Raw genomic sequence first — 24,601 nt, forward strand, 5'->3', positions numbered from 1 at the left:
TATCCTCTTTCATCCTGGAACATGCTGATGATTTCACCAAAAATTGTGACTTGTAAAGAGATTTGTCCCTTCATGGATAGAAGTGTGGCTTGTGTTGAGGGCGTAGAGTTGAAGGATAGAAATCAAATGGACTAAAGACAGGGTAGTAAAACAGATGGAACCAGCGGGAGGAGGAGGAAGTGCCAGGTTCAATTGGAGGGATATCAGCTAGAGAAGGAGCCATGGACCAGAAGTCAAAGGTAACACATAGTGGTGCATTGGCACCTGGTGCACGTCTGTCAGAAGCTTTTGCGGTGTTAGAGTAAGTTTACCTTCCTCATCATGAATAAATCACAAATGCAAGCCAAGCCTTTTTTTTTAGATGTACATTCAGCAGTGGCGGCACAGGGCCCTGAAATGAGCAGGCTCTGGGGCAAACAACCTGGCTGCCACCCTTGTGACGGCTGTTGCAAAGTCATCGTGTGTGCCCAGTGCACCCCCATTTTTTGCTGACTAGTAATGTTGGTAAGTGACTCTGACTGTCCCTGGGCTCTGTCTAACTAGGCCAAGGGCATTGCTATGTTGAAAACACACACATGCATTAGGGAACACTTACAATTGTCATGGCCTCCCCAATAAGCACTTAGTAGTTAATAGAGCAGGGGGATTAAACCTACCTTTATGTCCCTGGTATATTATTGGGCATGTCAGTTCAGAGGCCAGCAGCCCTTTCTGCACTTGCATGTTTTCACTGCTGAGCGCCTGGGGAAACTTTAAAAGCAGCCCTACCTTGCAGCACTGTTTTAAAAAGTAAATTAACTACAAAGTCGACTTTGATGGTAGGGGCACTTGAAAAGCGATAATCTACATTATTCTTACATATTAGGTATGCCCATGGTCTCCCCAAGGCGTCCGATGGGTAGGGGGTCATAAAATTATAAGCAGGGTCCTTATAAAATACGTATTATATGCCATGGGTATAGAGACATTGCACATTTCACTTCCCCCATTGTAGTAAAGTGCATCCTAAAATCGACTTTGGTGCTATGAGCACTGTGAAGTGAGGTTCAACACTAATATTGCATTTTCAGGACCCCCAATGTCTCCCCTAGGTGTCTCAGGGCGAGGGATTCATGTAACTATAAGCAGGGCCCTTATAAAATATGTTTTATATGCCCTGGTGATGATGAAATTGCACATTTCAGTATCCCCATCGTCAAGGCCTATCCCCATAGGATAACATTGCAATAGTTTATGAACACATAAATAACACTAGGAATTTAATTAAAATATTAATCAAAGACTTAGGAGAATGGTATTGATAAATCCACAATATACTATTGTTGATTTTATCCTAAATTGTACAGAAAAGAAGTTATAAGACTTTCTTGTTTGGAAGCCAAAATTCAGGCTCCTGCAGTCAATGAAACAAAACGTCGAACTTCTTCACATGGAGCACGTGGGTGCTGCACTGACCAGGGTGGATTCATGGGCTTTTCATGAAACGTATGCAGAAGAGTTCTAGAAGGGTGACTGGGGTGAATGTGCTACTCTAGGTGTGGGCTCAAGTAAAGTCCAAATTGTGAACGCTCTGTTGCTTTGTTTCTCATTTCGTTGTCCTTTTGCCCAAATCTTGACAGAAAAATCCGATTATTTTCATGATATCAGGTGGGGCAGAGCCATTTTAAGGCATGGGCAAAGTAGGCAATTACCCAGGGCCCCCACCTCCAAAGTAAACTTTCTCTTCATTTGAGCTCCGCCTATAGGGTGTCTCTGTCTAAGCTGCTCACCCTCTCTGCCTGCCGCTACCACTTAGCAAGACATTGGCCGCCTGATGTCATGTTTTTCTTTTGTGTAAAATGATATACAAAACCTATAAAAAAAGACAGCATTGTACATTATCCTTCAAACTCTGTAATCACGTTGCTGTAAATCAGTTTGTCGCACATCCTGGGGGTGCCTGTGTGATCTTGAATGCTGTTGTAAAATATCACCTTCCTATTTATTTTGCTGCCCAAATAACAGATTATCACTAGCTAGACCATGCGTAATGAATCTTTACACTTAATTTTACACCCTCTATTATAATTTCAAGAGTATTTTCGGTAGTGTAGTCCTTATTGTTTAAGCAAAGGTTACATCAACATGTAAAATCAAAACTAATATCAATAAAGTGATGAAAACCTTGCATAAAATTCATAAATCCTTACAAAATAACTAATTATTATAATTTTGTTTTGCTATCGGTGTGGCCTGATACCTGCCAAACAGCATCCTTCTGCCTTGTCTGTGAGTCTCTTGTTCGCCTTCTCTATGTGAAGGTGGCAACAAGCTCGCTCCCAGCTCTAGGACATCCTCATTTCGGGGCAAGGGTCTTTTCAAGGCACCTTACTTAAGGCACTGTCATTGTGTATTCGCCTGTGGCTGGATATGAAGTATGAGACCAATTCTACTGCAAAAGGCTGACTAGAGCTGGGAATTATGTAAGGTGTGTGTGTCAGCGGATGGCACAGGTATACGAGGATTGGTGGATTCAACGTGCCAATGGATTGTATGTGTTCTGCTTTTGTTCTCGTTGTCTGCATTACCTCCCTTCCTTTTCCTTTCTTTTTTTCTTTCTTGTTGTCTTCACACATTTTTCCTTTCCCTTTTCCTTCCCCTTTCCTCCCAAGGTCTGACTTTGGGTGCGGAAGTATTAGCTTTGCCAATGCTTGTTTTGTTTGATATAGTTTACTATTAGTTTCCTGTTCCAAGAGAGCAAATCACTGGATATAACCTAATGATAAAGTCAAACAAAAAGCATCCTAATGTGGGCACTGGTGCCTGCGTGCGGGTCACAGGCGATCAACATTTCCAGGTCTGGCAAGATAGTGCAGATGTCACCAGATGTGATGTGCTCATCCGAAGAAATAACTTTCAGAGGTATTACAGATTGAGTGGGTGTTCATTCAGCAGTGTGTTAGTGTCAAGGACGAATTTAGTGACAAAATGATCTTACAGTCACTAACCTTCGTCGCGTAGACTCAGCAGGAACGATGATGGTTGCGGGAACCCGACCTCCCGTAAGCGCCACCTCCCACAGAGAGAAAACACCCTACTGCGCGAGGAGGCCCCCAGGGGAAAACGGGAAAACAAGGGTAAGAACAACAAAGGGCGTTGAGGCAGGAGAGACGATATCCCAGTTCCGTTCAAGAGGACTACGACTTCTGGTGAAGGGGCTGCAGTGAAGGGGGGAACATAAACAACAAAGATTAATGGTTCCCTGAACTGCCGGCCGGCTTCTTTCACTATTTATTTTGTGGCCCCTAATAATACCTGCACTACTCACCAGGTGTCCCCTACCCCCTAGACGAATTCCTCGAGGTCCTGAGTAAGGGGAATCAAAGGTCTCCTGCACAAGTCACGCCAAACACAGGCGTAATGTCTCGACAAACAGGGTTGATCGTTAGCCTGCAAAAACTATAGTATTTACAAAAAGGTCCGGCGTCTGTGCCAGATGCGGAAAGGATGCTCACTTGGGATCCGTCGGTTTCCTCGGAGGCCGAAGCGGTATGACTCACCACTTCCACGTCCCTCGGTATCAGGCTACACAGCAGGAAAGCAGTCTAATCGCTGCTGCGCCGAAAAACAGTTAGAAGCCCTTTGGAAGGCAAGGTACACCCTGAGGTGCTGGAACAGTCTGCCGGTGTACGCTGTACAGTTCTTGGGCATAAACGAGTGCTGCAGTGTCCCCAGGGGGGGCTAGAGAATATGGACACAGTCTATCCCTGACTCTCAGGGCTCTATGAGAAGTGGGGGTTCCACTTGGTTGTCAGGGACCGAAGACGGCTGCGCACGGTCGTTTTTCCCTACTACATGTCCCCCCAGTGTGGAATCATGAGCCCAGGCCAGTACTCGTTGTTGTAACATGGGATCGGGGATGTATAAAGCCTGGTCATGATATGCCAAATCCCTGTTTAGCGATCTATGTGCAGGTTCCTCGTTCACCCAGGCCTGTATATCCCCATCGGCTACTGACACTCGTAGGTCTTCAAGGAAATCTTGGGAGGTTATTAGTGCGATGGTCGTTTTAGGGAAGACCGCTTCAGACAAGATGTAAGGTGGTTCCGCCTCTTCTTCTGGTTGTTCGTTCTCCGGTTCTTCCTTACGGGAAAGGGCATCAGCCTTCCCGTTTTGTGGTCCTGGCCTGTATTTTATGACAAAGTCATAATCGGAGAAGAACAACGTACAACGTAATTGTCTGGGTGTCAGAGCCTTGGCTGTTTTCAGAAACAACAAATTTCTGTGATCGGTGTATATTTCCACTGTATGAAGCGTTCCCAAAAGGTAATGTCGCCACTCCTCACATGCTCTCTTTATGGCTAACAACTCTTTGTCGGTGATTGTGTAGTTAATTTCACAGGGAGTAAGTATGCTTTCGGGTGTACTTGTCCTGTTTCCGGATGTCGTTGAGACAACACTCCTCCTACGGCATAGGACGACGCGTCTGCTTCCAAGATGTAAGGGAGCTGAGGGTCTGGATGACGTAGGATGGGAGCCTGAGTGAATTTGTTTTTCAGGAGTTGGAAGGCGCTTGCTGCTTCAGGACCCCATACAAAAGGGGTATTTTTGCGTAGTAGGCTGGAGATGGGATGAATTATTTTTGAGAAGGAGGGGATAAAACGCCGGTAGTAATTGGCGAAACCAAGAAAGCTTTGTACAGACTTCACATTCCGCGGGGTTTCCCACTTGGTTATTGCTTCAACCTTCCTCATATCCATCTGAAACCCCTGGGCGTTGATGACATACCCGAGAAAGGTTACTTCTTGGGCGTGGAAGAGACACTTCTCCAACTTGGCGTACAACGAATGGTGTTTTAGTCGGTCTAAGACGGCCTTCACCTGATCCACATGTTCTTGGAGTGTTGGGGAATAGATTAAAATGTCGTCAATGTAGACTATGCAAAAACGATCTAGGTAGCCCCGCAGTACCTCGTCCATAAAATATTGAAAGGCAGCGGGGGCGTTGCATAATCCAAAAGGCATCACCCTGTATTCAAAAAGACCGAACTTCGTTCTAAACGCGGTCTTCCACTCGTCGCCCTTCTTTACCCGTACCAAATGGTAGGCTCCTCTGAGATCGAGTTTGGTGAAGTACCGAGCCCCCTTTAACTGGTCCAGAAGCACCGGGATGAGTGGTAATGGGTAACGGTTTTTTACGGTGATTCGGTTTATGGCTCGGTAGTCGATACACGTACGTAATTCGTCACAGTCTTTCTTCGGAATGAAGAAAAGAGGGGACGAGGCCGGAGATGTTGAGTGTGTAATGAACCCCGAAGCCAGGTTCTCTTCAAGGTAATCTTTGAGATAGCGTGTTTCCGGTTCCGTCAATGCATAGACCCTACTACAGGGTACGGTGGCTCCGGGTATGAGTTCAATGCAGCAATCATACATCCGATGGGGTGGTAGCTGAGTTGCTTTCTGTTTATCAAACAAGGAACGGTATGCTTGATATGACTCTGGCAAGGTGACTGTCCTGCATGGTGGAGGTTGGATGCAAGCTAACGCCAAACGCCCTGAGGACGTTAGCTCTTCGGCTTTTTGATGAGACTCCTCCTGATTTCAATACAAGCTACAATAGGGAGAACTCAAGGTTACAGTGCGGGCCGCCCAACAAATCACCGGGTCGTGTAAAGTTAGCCATGGCATTCCTAAAATGAGCCGCAGTTGAGGTGCGTCGATAATATCGAACTGGATATACTCCCGGTGTTTCTGACCGCACGTCATCATGAGAGGTACTGTGCGGTATTGTACAAGGCCGGAGGACAGGGCAGTGCCATCAACTGCCAGGACGTGTTCGGGTGTCGTTTTCTTTTCTCTGTCCACTCCGATCTGGAAAGCATATTTCCGGTCGATGTAATTGCCTGTCGCCCCGGAGTCCAGTAATGCGTCAACTTCTACCGGTTCTGAGTTGGACACCATAAGTGACACTCGTACATTCATGTGAGCCACCGCGGTTTGAAGGGTGTCGGCTAGTACTGTGGAGATCGCTGTTGCATGATCGCCCAAATCAATGACCTCTTTTTGATTTAGGCCTGGTAGTTTTCCGTCGGTTCTTCCGACTGCATGAGGGATTGCACCCGTGGCATGGGGGCTCTTCCCGGGATAGGCGTCCGGGCTCTGCATTCTCGAATGAAATGACCTCCCTTGCCGCAGTACAGACATAGTTTCATTCTCCTTCTTTTCTCTTTTTCCTCGGTGGTAAGGGGCCCTCGTAGTCCCCCGATCTGCATTGGTTCAGGTTCGTTGGTGGTCTTGGGACGTTCCTCGGGAACGCTCCGGGGACGAGCGGTGATGATACGGGTATCTCCTTTGCTCCTATCCCCCTTTCGTTCTTGAAGTCGATGATCGAGCTGTACCGTTAAATCGATCAATTCCTCACAAGTATGGGGTAGCTGGACGACTTGAGCTAAGACATCCTTTAACTCCCCACGAAGTCCGTGGTAAAATAACGAAATCCTTTTTTCGGGTGGCCAGTCTGTTTCAACCACCAGCCGGTTGAAGGCCGTGATATAGGACAACAAATCAAGGGATCCTTGCCGCAGCGTGATGAGTTCTCTGTCCAAGGACAGCATGTGTGATTTTCTATCGAAGAGTTTCCTCATTTCCGTACAAAAATCCACAAAATGATGTAACACCGGATCGTTCCGTTCCATGAGAGGAATGGTCCAGCTGGCTGCGTTGCCCCCCATGTAGGACATCATGAAGGCCGTTTTGGCCGTGTCCTCTTGAAACACAGCTGGTTTGCAGAGGAAATGAAGCCTGCACTGGTTCAGGAAAGTTTCGAATTTCCTTGGTTCCCCATAAAACCGTTCTGGGGGTGCCAAGGGAATGCTGGTGTTCTGTATTACATGAACGGTAGGCACCGCAGACGGTGGCTGGGACGGGGGTGCAGTTGTGGTAAAGAACCCACCCCCTTGGGCACCAGGAGATGGGGAGGGAGTGACGCTAACGGGAGGAGGTAGTGTCGCTTCTCTGATATACCCTCCTGGTCCTTTTCGGGAGAAACCTGCCACCTCTCTGCGTAATACACCCATCTCCTTTTGCAATTTCTGATTTTCTACGCGAGACGTGTGCACTTCCTGCTGTAAAACGATAAGGCTCTCCAGCAGCGAAGACAACATCACATTGGTATCCATCGTCCGGGCTGAGTGGCCAACTTGGGCTTGTCAATCTGTCAAGGACGAATTTAGTGACAAAATGATCTTACAGTCACTAACATTCGTCGCGTAGACTCAGCAGGAACGATGATGGTTGCGGGAACCCGACCTCCCGTAAGCGCCACCTCCCACAGAGAGAAAACATCCTACTGCGCGAGGAGGCCCCCAGGGGAAAACGGGAAAACAAGGGTAAGAACAACAAAGGGCGTTGAGGCAGGAGAGACGATATCCCAGTTCCGTTCAAGAGGACTACGACTTCTGGTGAAGGGGCTGCAGTGAAGGGGGGAACATAAACAACAAAGATTAATGGTTCCCTGAACTGCCGGTCGGCTTCTTTCACTATTTATTTTGTGGCCCCTAATAATACCTGCACTACTCACCAGGTGTCCCCTACCCCCTAGACGAATTCCTCGAGGTCCTGAGTAAGGGGAATCAAAGGTCTCCTGCACAAGTCACGCCAAACACAGGCGTAATGTCTCGACAAACAGGGTTGATCGTTAGCCTGCAAAAACTATAGTATTTACAAAAAGGTCCGGCGTCTGTGCCAGATGCGGAAAGGATGCTCACTTGGGATCCGTCGGTTTCCTCGGAGGCCGAAGCGGTATGACTCACCACTTCCACGTCCCTCGGTATCAGGCTACACAGCAGGAAAGCAGTCTAATCGCTGCTGCGCCGAAAAACAGTTAGAAGCCCTTTGGAAGGCAAGGTACACCCTGAGGTGCTGGAACAGTCTGCCGGTGTACGCTGTACAGTTCTTGGGCATAAACGAGTGCTGCAGTGTCCCCGGGGGGGGCTAGAGAATATGGACACAGTCTATCCCTGACTCTCAGGGCTCTATGAGAAGTGGGGGTTCCACTTGGTTGTCAGGGACCGAAGACGGCTGCGCACGGTCGTTTTTCCCTACTACCTGGTTCTCCGGTTCCCGTGGTCGTCGGTAGTCTCGTCGTTCCGTGGTTCCGATGTTCACTTGATTCAGCTTGGCTTTCGTCGACAGGAGAGACGCTGCAAATACTTCCCGCTGGAATCCGGCGGGGAGCACCATCCGCCTCCTCCTCAAGGTCTTTGATTGACAAGCACCTTCCTCTTGTGGAGGAGGTGCTTAAATACACGGTCGGCGCTAACCTTCTTTTGAAGCGGCCCACGGCATGCTGGGACTTGTAGTGCCCCGTGCCTTTCTTCCACCCACATCGCGAGATTAGCGCCTGTTTATGTCTTTGTGATGCCTGCCTACTGCTTGCCCCTTGAGTGATCGCTACAGTTAGGCCCATTAACATCTATTAAGTATCAAGTCAAGCTGTTGTGTGACAACGGGATAGAGCTCGGCCATTCGGCCATACACATTCCACTGTGATACTATTAAACAAGGTCTCCTAGATAAATATAGTGTTTGCTCTTCTCTGGTAGCTGTACACAGGGGGGAGGGCAGTGATGAGGACCAATCTGCTGTTTCCGGTCCCAGCACTCTCCCCATTCCCTCTCCATCACTGACTTCAGAGTGCAGGTGTGTTGGAGGTCAGTAGGGGATGTCTAGGGCTACATGCATTTTACATACCCTAATAGGGCATTCCTTGAAAGAATGGTGTTTCCTCTTTCTTATTCCTAGAATGCATGGCTTTTGATTGCTGGGGTTAAATATAATAAGCTGTGTTGCCTGTCACTTGAATTGTAACATGCTGTGATATTAATAAAAAAAAAATTGAAATAACTTCACACTCATTTGTAACATCTTGTCTCAATAGTAAAACACAAACGTCCCTGTCCAGTGCATTAGTGTTGTGAGAGCATGCACATAGGCCAATAACAATCCAGCAAACATTTCTGTGATTGGTGTACATGTCTGACCCCTACATGTAGACAGTACTTTTTGGGACCAGTACTTCCTCCAGCACTGCAATCCAACCACCAACATTCTGTTACCACCACTATTGCTGCAGTAACATGACCACAATATTGCCATGCTCACGCTACCTTGTCATGGCACCACCCAAATCACTTCACTGCCGCCTTCTCACTGCAATGCACTACCTCTTTACCCTGCACATCTGCCTCAGAACACTACACGACCAGCTCCACCACTGCAGCAGTGCCACCGCACTACTGCTAACCACCATTGCACTACAGCCTTTTAGCTCTGCATTACCTCTTCCAGTATAATACTGTCCTCTACACCACACTATCACGCCCCAGCAGTGTACTCCAACCCCAGCCCCTTTCCCAAAGACACACTACCACCACTCCAGCATACTACATTCACATGCCAAAAACACGACTGATATTACTGACTTACCTCCCACAGCACACCACTAAACTTCAGCCCTATTTAAACGTTCCCTTGCACCAGAATACCACTCCAAGAACTGCACTATCATACCCAGCGCCATACTACCAACTCACACCGTGGAAATACCACCCTTGCTTTGCAAGACCACTTCACACATCACACTATCACCTTACAAATCCGCATTACACAGAAAACTATCTCAATATGTCCATCTGCCCATCCATCCATTCCACCATTCATGTTCCATTGCCAATCGGGAAGCATACCTCAAATTACAGTACCATTAAGTGCTCGCTCTTGATTGTTAATTGTCTAGGTGTTTTCCTTTTTCATGTTTGCACATCCTTATTCATCCATCTAAGCATTCATCTCTTCAGTCAAACACGCTCTTTCCATTCATTTATATATCCATGTTGGACATGGCCCTTTTTGCAGGGTCATCCCTAAACTTTTTGCCTTCCTCCTGTATTTTTTCTGACCTGTTGTTTGCTGTTTTATGACTCTGGGCACCTTACCACTGCTGACCAGTGCTAAGGTGCATATGCTCTCCCTATGTAAATTATATATGTTGGTTGGATTCCATGATTGGATTGTTTGATTTACTGTCAGACCCCAGTAAAGTGCGCCAGGAGCGCCAGGGCATGTAACGGCAAACACCGCTGGTGGGCTTGCAGCACTGGTTGTGCCACCCACAGAAGCGGCCGGTAAAATATGTCTAAGGTCTGCCATCGCAGAACCTGCGTGCAGTCTGGTACTGACATGCTGACTGGCAAGTGCCCACACTTGCCAGTCCCTGAAACCTTCCCTTAGCTGCATGTTAGTCACCCCTCTGGTAGGCCCACGGGCAGGGTGCGTTGTGAGCATAAGGTAGGACAAGCCTGGATGCGTGGCATGTCCTAGTAGTGAATGACCGCCATCTTGTTGTTCACTACTGTAAGGCTACCCTGTTCTCATAGGCCAGTATGGGCGGCTTGGATTGTTACACCCTATGATCCTAACCGACCCAGGGAACATGGTAGAAGGTCGAGTTTAGTATGCCTGAACTCGGAATAATAAGGTACATCTTTTCGCAAGGTTTATTTTAATATTCCGGGTTTGCAAATGCCGCTTTTAGAAAGCTGGCCTTTGCTTGCCTAAACATTTCAGCCCGCCTCTGCGTGATGTGTATCTGATGTCTGGCCGGTGTGAGTGACAGGGCTGGGGGAACCCAGATGGGCAGGGCTAGGTAGCCTGGTGGTGAATAGGACGATCGACAGGTAGATGGGTGGGAGGAGTACTCCTAGGCCCTGAATAGGACAGTGCTCTGCCACCTCAATGCCGGCTCCGCCCCCTGTGGAGCGTCTGATGACTCTGCCCTGCACTCTGAAAGAAGAAGCCTGCATCACGTAAACAAAGTGCTCAGAAACCGGACTGGACTAGGCAAGGGCCCCCCTGGCCTGGGAGAACAAGAGATTTGCTGTATAAATGGAGGAGCCCTGCTCCTAAGAAACTAGATCCGCTTTTGACCAAGAAGAATCTCTGCCTGAGGAGGAGGCACCGGGAAAGCTGTAGGAGGAAGACTGTCCCTATCCTGGGGGATTGGCCTGCAGTGGTGACCTTGCTGCCAAAGGGGAGAAGAGAAACTGTTGCTGAAGACTTTGCTTTATTTTTACTTTCAAGACTTGTGCTTTCCAAAACGATCTCCAAGGGCTTGGAACTGAGCTTGCCCCCTGAACTGAGCCCCAGGACCATTGGGCTCTACCTGATCTTCACTCGCCTGCCGCTGGACTGTGGTGTCCTTTCCCTCGCCGGAGCTGTGACCCTCGTGCCCCAGTCCCTCCCTGAGCCGTGACCAGGACTGCTTAGCCGCCCCCGCCTTGGGAAGAGCCTCGCTCGATCGGAGCCGCTCCCCCTACGCTGTGCTGGGCTGCCCCTGTCACCTCGCTCGCTGGAGGCTCGCTGTGCACCTTCACCCTCCCGCCGGAACCGGCGTTGTGAGCATCTCCAAGCCTCGGACGGCCCGGACGTAATCTGCGTGCCCGGCTGCCCCGCTTTGTTCACCCGCCACCTGCAACACCCGCTCTTGTCGTGAGCGTGAAGATCAGACCCCCATCGTGAAGTGTGGGAGCCTCGGACGCCGCCTCGCTCTTCTATCGAAGAGCCGCTGAAATCCCGCACCCGCCTTTGCGTCAAGAAACAAGGTACTGTACTTACGAACTCGACCGCGAGCTCGCATCGGATCCAGGGTCCGCAACGTTCTGATTTCCCTGTCATCTGCCGTGTGCTTCCCGGGCGCTGCCTCGGCACGAAGTGCGCTGAGGCCTACAGTTACCTTGTGCCCGCCTAAGGAACTTTCCGTAACAAAGAGAACTTTACCGTATTCCTAAGAATTGTGGCCCCATCAGTTCAACGTTACTGGGCCTTGTATTTGAATCTGCTGAATCTACATAAAAGCTTATTTTTATATACTTCCTGATTGGTGTCCGTTTGTGGTGCATGCAGGGGGTTTACTGTATGTGTAATTGCATTTGCTTAACCGTGTACGCCTGAGACTTAACCTAGACTGCTCGCGCCACGCACCTAGAGGGTGAGCAGGGGTTATTCTGGGGAGTCATCCTTCGCCCTGACAAGAAGTAAAGGGTCCCTGCTTGTTGTGGGTTCACACCTGCGTCAACCAGAGCCCCCTCATTTCTAACAATCCATCTAAGCATTCACAAAGCCACATTCATCCATCCATCATCCTTCGATATATTTATCCATCCCTCTTTTCCACACACTCACCATGTAGCATTGATCTGTTCATTCACCTTTCATCTCTACATTCATTCATCAACCTTGCTGGCTATCTCTCTGTCTGTCTACTCACACAACCACCTTCTATACATTTATCTATCCATCCCTTCACAAGCTTCCAGACATTTCTCCAACTGTTCTTTCAGTGCAGACCAAAGGGAGGCATGACATAAAGTATAGTATAAGTGCGTATTTTAGTGATGTATACCCACACCTGTTGGGTCTCAGAAAATAGTGTGGAGTGTTTGGTAGTTAATCTCAAGTGTCTTCCTTGAGGTTCTCCAGACAAAGGTAGCCTGGTGTAGAATGCCGCACATCTAATGCATGATATGGAGAGAGCAAAGGGGCTCATTACGGTGGTGGGACGACCGGCACCGCCAGCCGTGCGGTGCTAATTCTTCCGCTATCGGAGCACGATTTTCCCACCGCCTAATTAGGATGGCGGTGGGAATCCCAATCTGTCTGTGGCGGACGGAAAGACCGTCCACTATGGTTCCGCAAAGCGGTCCTTTTCCACCCGCCTTGCGGTACTAAACCAAGGGGCAACATTGCGGCAGTGCCTTGCAGGCACCGCCATAGGGATTATGATATCCCTTTCCACCTGCCTTTTCGTGGCAGACATCCCACCGCGAAAAGACAGGCGGAAACAGATTTGGTGGGCCCATAGCGGGCACCCCCTTGTGTGGGGGGGAGGCAGCTGTGCACTGGGGGTTACCATGCATTTCCCTGCACTGCATGGCAGGCACCGCTTGGTGCTTGCCACATAATGCATGGAAATGCACAGCATGGCATTTTGGCATTGCGTACAGTGCTGCAGCCAGCAGCACCGTCCGCATTGTTAAAGGCCCTGGATGCGCCCGCCAGTGTACGGGCGCATCCTAATTGAAATGGTGGGACCGCCGCATGTCTGGCGGACGGCCTCAACCACCGCAACGATGGCGGGCGGACTCAGGTCCGCCCGCCATCGTAATGAGCCCCTAAATCCTAATTTCTGCTTATGCTTCCATTCAGAGAGTCTGACCATTTCATCAGTTCTGTCGATCTAGAATGATAATTATCACAAGCACCTGAACACTTCTCCATTCGGGCATTGCAATTTGGATTGCAGCCCAAATTGCAATGCCAAAATGCTAAAACAATATTTAGATCGAAGTTGAACATTTGTCAACCCCACAAACACATTCATTTGTGTAGGCTTTTCACAGAAAATTCATTAATTATTTATCACTGGTAACTCTGGGGTCATGTGAGTAACTACAGACGGCGACCCGAGAAATTAAATTCTATATCAAACCTTCACATGACAAGGATTCAAAGTCAAAAGCATAAAGGCTTATGAAAGTTAAGAATCATTACAAAAGGCAAAAGCAGGTTAGCTAACTAGGTAATATAATATTTCATAATAAGGGAGAGGTTTTAACATAAGGTTGACCTTGAGAATAACTCGAAAGCTAGATTAAAAAACATTTTAAGTACTTAGTCAAATAGCAAACTGACATATCCTCTGCTCAGTTTAAAAGGCAAGTAACGCTGACACACTTCCCGAAGAGGGCAGGGGCGGCTCCTCCGCAATGGCAGAGACAGCAACTTAAAATTGTAACTTTGCGTTATTATAATTTTAGGCTGCTTCCTGCTGCTTTGCTGGCGGGTGTAGTTGGCGGGGCTGCTCTGCTCTTTGAGCAGGGCAGGGGCTTAGTGGTTTGCCCACTCAAGTGCGCATGACTGGTTTGGGCGGCCCGAGAGGGCTGACCAAGCAGTCATTGTGCACTTTCCTCTTCTCCATGCCTGCATGGAAAACAAGCCCAGGCCCCCATTCCCTGGTAGAGCGTTCAAAACAAATCACAACGGCGCATTGCACGGTGTGAAATGCGGTAATAAGGACAACAATCATTAGTCTTTTATAACCACATGATATCTGAACTGCAATATTGATAAAGACGCCTTCAGAATGAATAATCAATGGTAACCGTTTAAAAACAAAAAAATGGCAGTGCATCTTTGCCCATCTGACACTAAAAAGGATCCTTCATATTTTAAATGAGGCTTCCAAGGAATAGGAAAACGTCTTCATTTTGTTTCAAGAGTGACTGCAGTTAGGACACAGCTTCCTCCAAAGGCACAAATGAAATTACATTTCATTTCAGCACAAGAAAAACAACACTACAAAATAGATCCAATTTTTGCTATTTGCTGTTGATGGGAAAGAAAACTAGCAGGCCTTTTAAATGTGAAAAAAAACCAGCATTTCTTTCAAAATTGCAGAAGTGCATGTCAGTACAGGAGGCTGCTGCTCGCCCACTCATGTCCACTCAAGGCCAGGTTATGCTAACTTAAAATGACAAATAATGAAACATTATTTTAATGAATAAATCTGCTCTAATAATTCCCCGCCCCATGATTTTTACCAAACTTCTCTACACTAATCAACAACAATCCATCTATTAGTTTTTCCTTCTCCAGGTTTTACTTCTGTAAAGGCTTTCATTCGATTAAAGACTTCTGCTTGAAGTCATCCATCTCGGTCTCACTTTCTTTTTAGCTTTCCTCGTCGTCATCTTCTTCTTTCCACAATCACAGTTTGACCCTCCATTAAACTACACAGTTTCTAAAAACGTTATTATTAATATCAGACCCAACAAGTTTAAAATTAACATAATTAAAGGTTTTAGAATTTTTATTATTAAGCCACCGATAGTTGTCATGCCATGGGGTCCTTTCTTAGGGACATATCAGCCGTGCATGGTCTGTCAAAACAGAAGCAGGAGGAGAGCTGCATTGTGACCTCCAAGTACCTTGATGACATTACAGAAACGTATAGTGGCCGAGGGCGGGATTAGATGGCGAGTGAGTACATTACTATAATGTGCGATTACCAGTTAAATCATAAATCTGCTTTTCTACTATGTCAATCAAGAAAATGTTATTGGGGAATTAGAATGGATAGATTTTACTGGGGGGGGGGTGTTAAAAGTTTTTTTAAGTGTGTAATTTTGGGTGACAAATTATTTTGAGTATTAATTACTTTTATGATGGATTCTAGTCACAAATACTGAACTATTCGCACTGCATGTGAAATAATATTAATTATACATTTAGAAATCTGTATGGTTGCTGTTCACATGTATCGTTCATCTCTCTCCTGCTCATTCCCCCTCCCAATCAGCGCCCCTGTGCGTCTTCTGCTCGCACAGTCTTTGCAGACCACAGAACCCTGTGACGTAACTAGTTATCTTCCTTAGAGGGTATGCATTGTGAATGAACCTTTCATTGTGTTCTGAAAGTATCTACTTTGCAAGGTCCTTCAGAGTATTTCCGATGTGCCCCAGCAAGAAACATTGGTGTGTGGGCAATTGTTTTAACAAATGTTTCAAATGTTTCATAATGTGTTGTACATCTCCGGACAGCGCAGGAACTGCTGGAGCCTTTCTTGGAAGTGGGCTAGTATTATGTGCATTATTGTTATGCTGCGATTTCTGATTGGTCCAATATGTGTTATCACTAGTTATGCCATGCTGAATGTGCAGTATTGCTCATTATTAATGCTAGAAATGTGTATAAAAACCCCTGCTTTTGGGGGGTGAGCAAGAGACTTGTCTTTTTCTACTAGAGATGCTGTTGACTTCCTTTGTGACACTGACAATTATATTTTAGATTACGTTTCTGTTCTTCTGGGGATGTTATCCGTTTCTGTGATGATTTTGCTGTTTAATGGGGACTTAAAATTATTCAGATTTTTGATTATATACTCTGTCTCTATGTCTTCATGGCATTTAACTTTATTTTTTTCTGCCTAGATTTTTAGATTTGTAATAAAATTATTTTATTTTTTCCTAATCTAGAATTCAGTTTTTTAGTGATCAGAATTGCTTATTAATTACTCTGCTGATTTATGTTGTGTCTGATGTTGAGGAGGGTTGTGTTCTTTATCGTAAGATTAAGGGTGCTGGAGCGGAACTGCCAGAGGTAAATTTTGGGGGTAATCTAAACTTTGACCTATATAGAAAATTCAGGGTTCGGTGTTCTGCTCCCACAGGGGCATTATGTTATTGTGACGGATGTGAGGGTATACATTTCAATACACATGGGATAGTCAGTAGCCTGCCAGGGGCAATGCTGGTTCATAGATTGCATCCATATTATGTAGTCTGGCCAGTCTTTCGGGAAGGCTGGATTGTTTGCCAACTCAAGGTTTCATGTATCTGGGCTTTCCTCTATTCATGCCCTATTAATTTGCTGGTGCACTCACCTCAATTTGCGACTCAGGCTCAGAAAAGAGGACTGCAGTTACTCAATAAAATGATTTGTAAAATGCGAGGATGGAAACATGCATCCTGCCAACAGGCACAGATTTGACAATTCCACCAACAAGGCTTCTTGTAGCAGAGATGAATAATTTGTTTTTTAACACACTGAATAAAGTTTTTTTAATTGAATTGAATAAGAGTGTTTGTAGTGAAAATACAGTTAAAATAAGTGATCCCAGGTCAGGGACTCCAGGCCGTTATGTTGTACATAAGCATAGTCATGACTTCCCAGGGACAACTATCAGACCATGTGTGACGGGCAAGGGCATAGTTGCTATGGCAGTTTACATTTTCTAGTCATTTTCTAGTTACTAAGAGCTTTTAACTTGTTCATGTTTTGTAGTGGAAACTTATATATAATGTCTAGTTTACCAAAAATCTAGTAAATCTGCACCCACAGAAGCAGTCATTGAATGTATGTAAATTTACTACTTTTTGGAATTCACAAACATTGCAGTAGTAGGTTTTGAAAGCTGTGCCAGACTCAGGTTTCCAGGTATGCTACTGGCAACCAAACACCCAAACGTTGATGGGTTGAATGCTTGCAAATAGTCATACCAGTGCCAATCACTCTGGGTAGCATTCCAACCCATCGTTTATTCACCTAATATGCCACTGTAGGCAGAGGCCCATCTAATACAAATCAGTTCTGACCCTGCTCCCCATGGGAAGAGCCCATTCCAGACCTTGGTCAGCTCACCCCTCCACTCTGTGGTCTACTAGCTTTTCAGTTGGGAAATTTAAGATTCATACCCCTTAATCTTACTGACTGAGCTACAACCCTGAATACTAGTGATACTTCACCATGCACCAATGCCTGACCACTGTAGAGAAAGCTACTCAATATCAAAACAAATAGAAATAACAGGCACGGCCAAAGCAAAGCTATTGAAAGCTATTGAGCTTGTGGGAGTAATGTGGCGGGATGAGTATGCAGAGAACTTTAATTCTGGCAGTCAGTTTTGTGCAAAGCAAGTAGCAGAGGCGGGTATCATTAATATGATTAGTGCACTGCCAAATAGAACGTTCACTTTCAGCCGCTGCTTAAAAGTTCTGCTGGACGGCAAGATAGAAATGGAACACCGCAGTCCAAGTAAGACTTCCACTCTGGTATTATCAAGTAGTTCGACAACTTCTGCAAAGTTACTTCTAAAGCCTTAGGGCCTTTTAAAGAGCCCACAGAGCGATGTTGTGTGACCCACCAGCAACCCCAGAGCAAAGCTGCCCTACCCCACCAGTTGGTTACTGGACCTCTCCATCCACAAGCTAGACTTCACCACCTACAAAACAGACCGTACTACTCAGCAGCCAGGGTACAGGACAGGACACAAGAACCTCTTCAGAGCTCTTCAGCCAGGCCTTGTGATTAAACAGCCAGACTTCCTGACTCATGAGCCAAGCCTCCACCCCATCCAGCTAACCCTCTCCACACAACCCTCGACCTCAACACCAAACTATCTGATCCTACAATAAACGTTAACTAGCCTTCAGGACACACCTGAGGACATCTAAGGACAACAAGACCAACCTTGATCCTCACTTGCCAGACTTCACCCCCATCCACACCCATTAGACCTCAACATCCACCACCCTGGCCTCTGGACCCACCTTCCAGGCCAAAAGACCTGCCAGTCAGGCATCTTGACTTGCCACACATTGTCACCTACTAGCTAGACCTTTCAAAACACCAGCTAGGCCTCAGGACAGAAATGACATTCAGGACACCCCAATCAAATTTTGGAACACACCAACTGGGCCTCTGGACACAAACTCCAGGCCGATGGACACATCATTTTGACATCGGGATACAACACTCATGCCCTGAACACACTACTTTGCACTCAGGAACCACTGGCCAGGCATCATAGCCCATCAGCTAGGTGTTGGGCCTGTACCTGAATCTACCACTCACCAGCAAGTTCTCAGGACATGCTCCCAGGCTTCTGGACACATCAGCTAAGCATCAGAACCCATACCTGGATCTTTTCACCCATTTCCAGTTCTAAGAATACACCAAACAGACCTAAGGACAACCCATCACTCTCCTGGCTTACGAATAAATGTGCTTGGCTATGGACAACAATAGGCAAGCCTCAGGACACACACCCAGTCTTCTAGGAACATGAACCAGACATCTGCTTCCTCTACCCCGAATGCACTGCTCATTAACCAGATCTAAAGATCCACCAATACAGACTTCACTCTCCACCAGCCAGCCAGATGCCCTCTTCCCAACCTACAAGACCTTTCAACCTCCCAGCAAAACTTTAGCATCCACTACTCAGACCTGTGGACCCACAAGCCAGGCCTCTGGATATTCCAGCCAAACCTCTAGACACACTGGTCAAACTTCTGGGCAGACTATCCAAACCTCTGCATGCACTAGGCAATCCTCTGGACACACCACATATGCCTTTGACACACTAATCAGGCAGGCTGAGGTATTTACCAGCTAAGCCTAAGAAGACATCAGCCAGGCCTCAGGACCAACTAGCCAGGCCTCAGGACAAACCATCACCATCCTGGTATATGGATACATCAGCCAGGCCTGAGAATACACCAGTCATGTCTCAACAGCCAGGCCATTGAGCACGACAACCAGGTCTCTGAACACAACAGCCAGGCATCACAACCCCTACCTATGTCTTACCACTCACCCGCAAAACTGTTTGCAGGTCACACCAGCAAGGCCTAAGAGCACAACACTAAGGTCTCTGAAAGCACCAGATAAGCCTCTGGGCACTTAGCTTCCTCCACTCAAGTTCCATCACTCATCAGCCACCCACCCGTGATACAGACCTTGATCATCACAAGCAAGACATTAGCCTCCCGCCCACAAGGCCATGCAATCTACCAGCAAAACCTCAACACCCACCGCCCAGGCCTTAGGACCCACCAATAAGGCATCGCCACCCACCAGCTAGATCTCTGGACACACCAGAGTGACATATGGACTCAACAACCACGCTTCGGGTCGCATTAGCTAGGCCTCTTGTAATCAAATTCAGATTTCTGAACACATGACCCAGGCCTCTGAACACGACCCAGGCCTCCGGAACCTCCAGCCAGATGTTATCAACCAGAATCATAACCTATAACTGGATAGCCATGTGTTATAACCTATAGGCAGGCATCAGGAAATACCAGCCACGCCTAAGGGCACACAAGCCCGGCCTCAGGATATACCATCATCTTGCAGGCCTATAAACACTTTATCCAGACCTATGAAAAAACCACCAAGGCTTCAGGATCTACCAAAGTGTCCTATTGCCACAACAGCCAGTACTATGGACACACCATCCAGGTCTATGAAAAAAACAGCCTGAACTCTGAACACACCATCTGGGGCAGGGCACGCCAGCCAGTCCTCTGGGAACTCCACTCAGGCCTCAATCCTCTATCTTCTAATGTCTGACCTAAGAGCCACCTCTTCTACTTCATTCAGCTCCTTCTTTTGTGGCTGTAACTATCCCTTTAGTTTGAGGGCATTTTTGTTCATCCCTCTCCCTTTGGGGACCTCAGTAGCTACATCTTTTGAGGGACCTTAAACCACCTTACTAAGAAAGCACCCAGAGTTCCTAGAGTTCCAGACCCATGCATGAGTAGTTCACACAGACCATTTTTAGGTTGAAGCTGCGCTGTCTGGTTTGCAAAGACATCTTGGGGACAAGCTTTCCTGGGAAGTTATTCTGCCATTGCTTACCATTGGCTTTGTGGTTTGTAACTCACATTTGCTTACTTTCTATGTGCCTGCCTCATATGTTTCAGGCAGTATAGTATGTCTTTTACCCTCCAATGGAGCATAGCCCGTGTACTGTTTTCGTCCACAAGTGCTCGCTTTCTGTAAAACTGACTTTAGATTGTGTTCTTATCTTGTTATATTTGCTGTGCATTCAAAGACAGAGGTCAAATGTCAGGATCTGTCTTCCGAGGGAGCTTGGTGTTCACTTTTCTGTCTCTGATTATAAAGTGAGAGGATTTATGTGACACCCCTGCTGTGTAGACACATGAGAGGAAAGGTTGTAGGATGTTACTTTTTCTAGCACACAACACAGTTTAAATGTCTGTAAATCATATGTGCAAATATTTCAAAATATATCAGAATTAGGAAACGACAAATGAAGCATATTTTTTGTAATTCTGAATCGTGGAGGAATCAAATATCAACACAATCAAAATAAATCAATACACTTGGTGATGACTTTTCCACACACCGTTTGTGTGCTGTATAATTTTATCAGTAAAACGGTATGTCTGTGCAAATGTAAGGTCATTTCAGTTGAAAATGTGTTGTCTGTAATTGTATCAGCACGAAGGATTCTCAGGAACAATACCCACTTCAAGCCCACCTTCTGGCACCTTGGGCTCTGATAACAGTATGAACAGAGAAACCAGGTGGCCAGATAGGGGGAAGGGAATTAGAGTGGTGCACCAGGGAAGGAGACCTGAAAGAGAAAATCAGCAACCACAATACTATGTGCCAATGTGTAATTTGCAAGGCAACTTTCAGGTAATATCAGCAATAGATCATTTGAAAGAAAACAATACTCAAGCTGTGCTTGACGAAGATACAATCTCACAGTAACTTCAAAAATATATATATTCTCACTGCTACGTACACAAAGGATGGTTGTTCAATAATCTACAAACTGAAGATCAAAATAAATTTGTGGGTGCTGAAAAACAAAATATGAGGACTGCATGACTAAAACATATACCGAATGGACTCAGGTTGTTGCTAAAACATAACTGTTACAATATAATCAATGTACATTATGCAGCAATCCATGTGGATAACCCTTCTAGAACCACATGGTATCTATATATGTCAATAAGTATAGTTTGTAAATATAATGCAGTAGTGTGATAAACGCCACTCCCTATAACATTTCCACCCTCCCAACAAAGTGTGTTAACTGAAGGCAGAGAGTGCACTGAAGAAGCGCTACCGTACTTGGTGCCAGTTCGCTTTGGCGTTATCGGAAATACTCAGCAGCCACAATAGTTCGTATGGAGCTTCTTTGAACATCACAGGAAAGCAGAGCCGCACGAAACGTGCGCTTGAATTACGGAGGTGACCAGGAGTCGACACTAAAAACACGCTCACAAAAGGCCAGTGACTGCAGGAGAACCGTCAAAAACCGCCTTGGGCGGAGCACAGTTCAACAAAGTACACACCTCCAAATTAGCAAACACAGTCAAGAAAGCCTTGCACCCAGATGGGTCTTACCACCCATCCAAGCAATCTTGAAACAGGAACAGACGGCACATAAACTCCAAACCAGGAACTGAATAGCAAACGACAGCCCATATAATTCCTCGGATTTAAATACAGTTCGTAAATGGCCGCCAAACTACTGCGATCTTGCAAGATCTCGCCACTCTTTGTTTCTATTATCACCAGGGTGGCCATCTTGGAGTATAGGAAGGAAGGTATTATCGGATACATTTCAGCATTTCCACCAATGGCGAGCCCCATGTACATGGCATTTTCCACATATTTCACGCCCTGCTTTTTACAAATACTGGGCGGAGTGGGCTACTGTCCCGCAAACCCTGACAAATGGCAGTGAGCTACCGCACCATGCCTACTCCCCTCTACGCAACTCCACTCTACGACGCTGAACACTGCTCTATGCCTCCCCACTCTCATGCATTACTCCACTCGCTACTGTGGAAATGTGGATTTTCCTGGTCAGTTATGTCCCCTATCTTGGACCCCAACGGTTCTATATGCATGTTACAAGTACATGTATGTTCCCTCCAGTTCCAGTTTCTAAGACGCAAACATATGTGTGTCTACCGTCAACATGTTCTCTGTCAGATCCGCCATCAATGGGCTGGATATTCGATTCCTAAGTATAAAAGGCCACCGACTTTATATGGCCAAGTTACTCCATTTTTACAGTTCAGGCGAGTAGGCCCGATTCTGTCCTCAAAGCCTTTCCCTGCTCTCTGTCTCTGACAGCTTCAGCTTGAGCTCGCATCTGTATCCATGAACTTTGTCCTACTCTCTGTGCAGCTAACGGTGCCTGCCTCGGCCAGTTTTCGCCTGTCTGCCAAGAAGTTGTATTTCACCTTCGAATTATCTATTTTGCTCTTCAGCCGATGCATTCTTGCCTAGTAGTTTAAGTAAACATTCCTCCAGTTACCAAGCAAAAGGCCAGGCTTCTCTGTCTTCATGCAAGTGATTCATAGCCCTGTTGCTATGGAAAGTTTTCTGCCCCTCGCATCTCATATAGACACTTAGACGCTTGTACACGCACATAGTCAGTATAGAATAGATTCTGTCCGAGAGTCTCTTCCTTGTGGATAACATAGTTCTTTAAACATAGGATGTTAGATATGATTTGGGATTAGGATGACTTGACCCCAGACTTCTCGTCTCCACATGTAGAGCTAAATGTCAAGTCCCCTTCACCCCCTAGTTACACGTCAATTACACGTCATGCTGCTGCGCGCGCATCTATGCCAAGTATTATCTTATAGATCCACCTATGTCTGATAATGCAAGCCAATTATGTTTCTTTTATTCCTTATTACGCCTAGTTTCGATTATGTCACTGTTACGTCATTTTTCTTATCAAATGTTACGCCTTCTACATTCGTTTCATTGTAATGCACTTATTATAAAAATGTATGTCTGTTAATAAGTTATTGTACTTCACTTCCTGAACCCTCGTGGTGACGGAACCTGAAGGCCGCCACTCGAGTCGGCCATTTTGAATGGAATAAAGCCCATTAGAAAACCTCTTATACCACGGATTCTGCCTCTTGTTATTTTGAGCTATTTACTTTAATTTAAGATTCCGCATGAAATTCAGTCCGGTAATATTTATTTTATTTACCACATAATGGCGCCCGAATAGGGACACTTTCTCATCTCACGCGCCGGCGGTGCGTTGCAGGCCCGGTCTCCTGCCACAGCTGGACGGACCATAAACGCGTACCAGCAGGATTTCCTGTAAGCTCCCTCCGGTCAAGCGGGGGCGACTGAGGCTGCGATCAACCCAGACGAGGCGGTGAGAAGTGCGAAGTATCCCGACCAGAGCCTAGCTGAGAGAGCAAGATCCGAGGTATACAGAGGCCCACCAGGTTTTCCGAAATTCCGACGTCCAGAGGGTCCGATGTCCGCAGTTATCGAGTCCTGTCCATTCTCTGAGGCCTTCCGTTTCAAGGAGCTACTCGGTGAGTACCATCGCCGGGGAGGCATGTTGACGTGCACATAGGTTGTGCCGGTCAAGACGGATTTGGGTACACAAATCCGGTCTGCACTGTTTAGCAGTGTATATGTACTGTTTAGCAGTATATCAAGTATTCCGAAGTATTCAGTTATTGTCAAGAATTCAGCGTGGTGATTAGTTAAGCAGACTGTCATCATTGTCGACCATTATTAAATGTTTAATGTTTAATGTTTAAAGTATTCAGAAAATGTCTTGCATATTGTGGTATGAATGACTGTTCATTGTTCACTGTTCATTATTGTGTTTCTCGTATTAAGTAAGTTCAAGAGTAAGTATCAGATCAGTTGTTAATATGCCGCTCTTCTCGAAGTTAAGACAGATTACCACCAGAAAAGGGGTGCTTGAAGAAGCAGTTCCTATTCCTCCTAGAGACACTCCAGGACATTTCATGTACCATAAACATGGCATAGATGCCATATTGTTTCTTGATCTATGGGTAGATTATACCAAGGGATTACCGGAAAGTCAAAGGTGGCCCATAGCGGGAACCTGTGGTCCCTGATATATCATCGTTATTGACAGCAATTGATTCCGAAGCAACATTCTTTACTGTAATTGATCTCAAGAATGCCTTTTTCAGCGTCCCAATAGATCCGGAAAGCCAATACTTGTTCGGATTCAGTTTAAATGGGCGCAGCTTTAAATTCTCACGCGCTCCCCAAGGATTTACAGAAAGCCCCAGCATCTACAGCCAAGCACTGAAACGAGAACTTGACAGTATCCACATGCCAGTCAATACAGCACTGCTTCAATATGTCGATGATCTGCTGATCACCGCGAGAAGCGAGCCAGAATGTGAAAAAGCTTCTCTGACAGTTTTACA

This window comes from Triturus cristatus, chromosome 10 (assembly GCF_964204655.1).
Source record: "Triturus cristatus chromosome 10, aTriCri1.1, whole genome shotgun sequence".
NCBI lineage: Eukaryota > Metazoa > Chordata > Amphibia > Caudata > Salamandridae > Triturus > Triturus cristatus.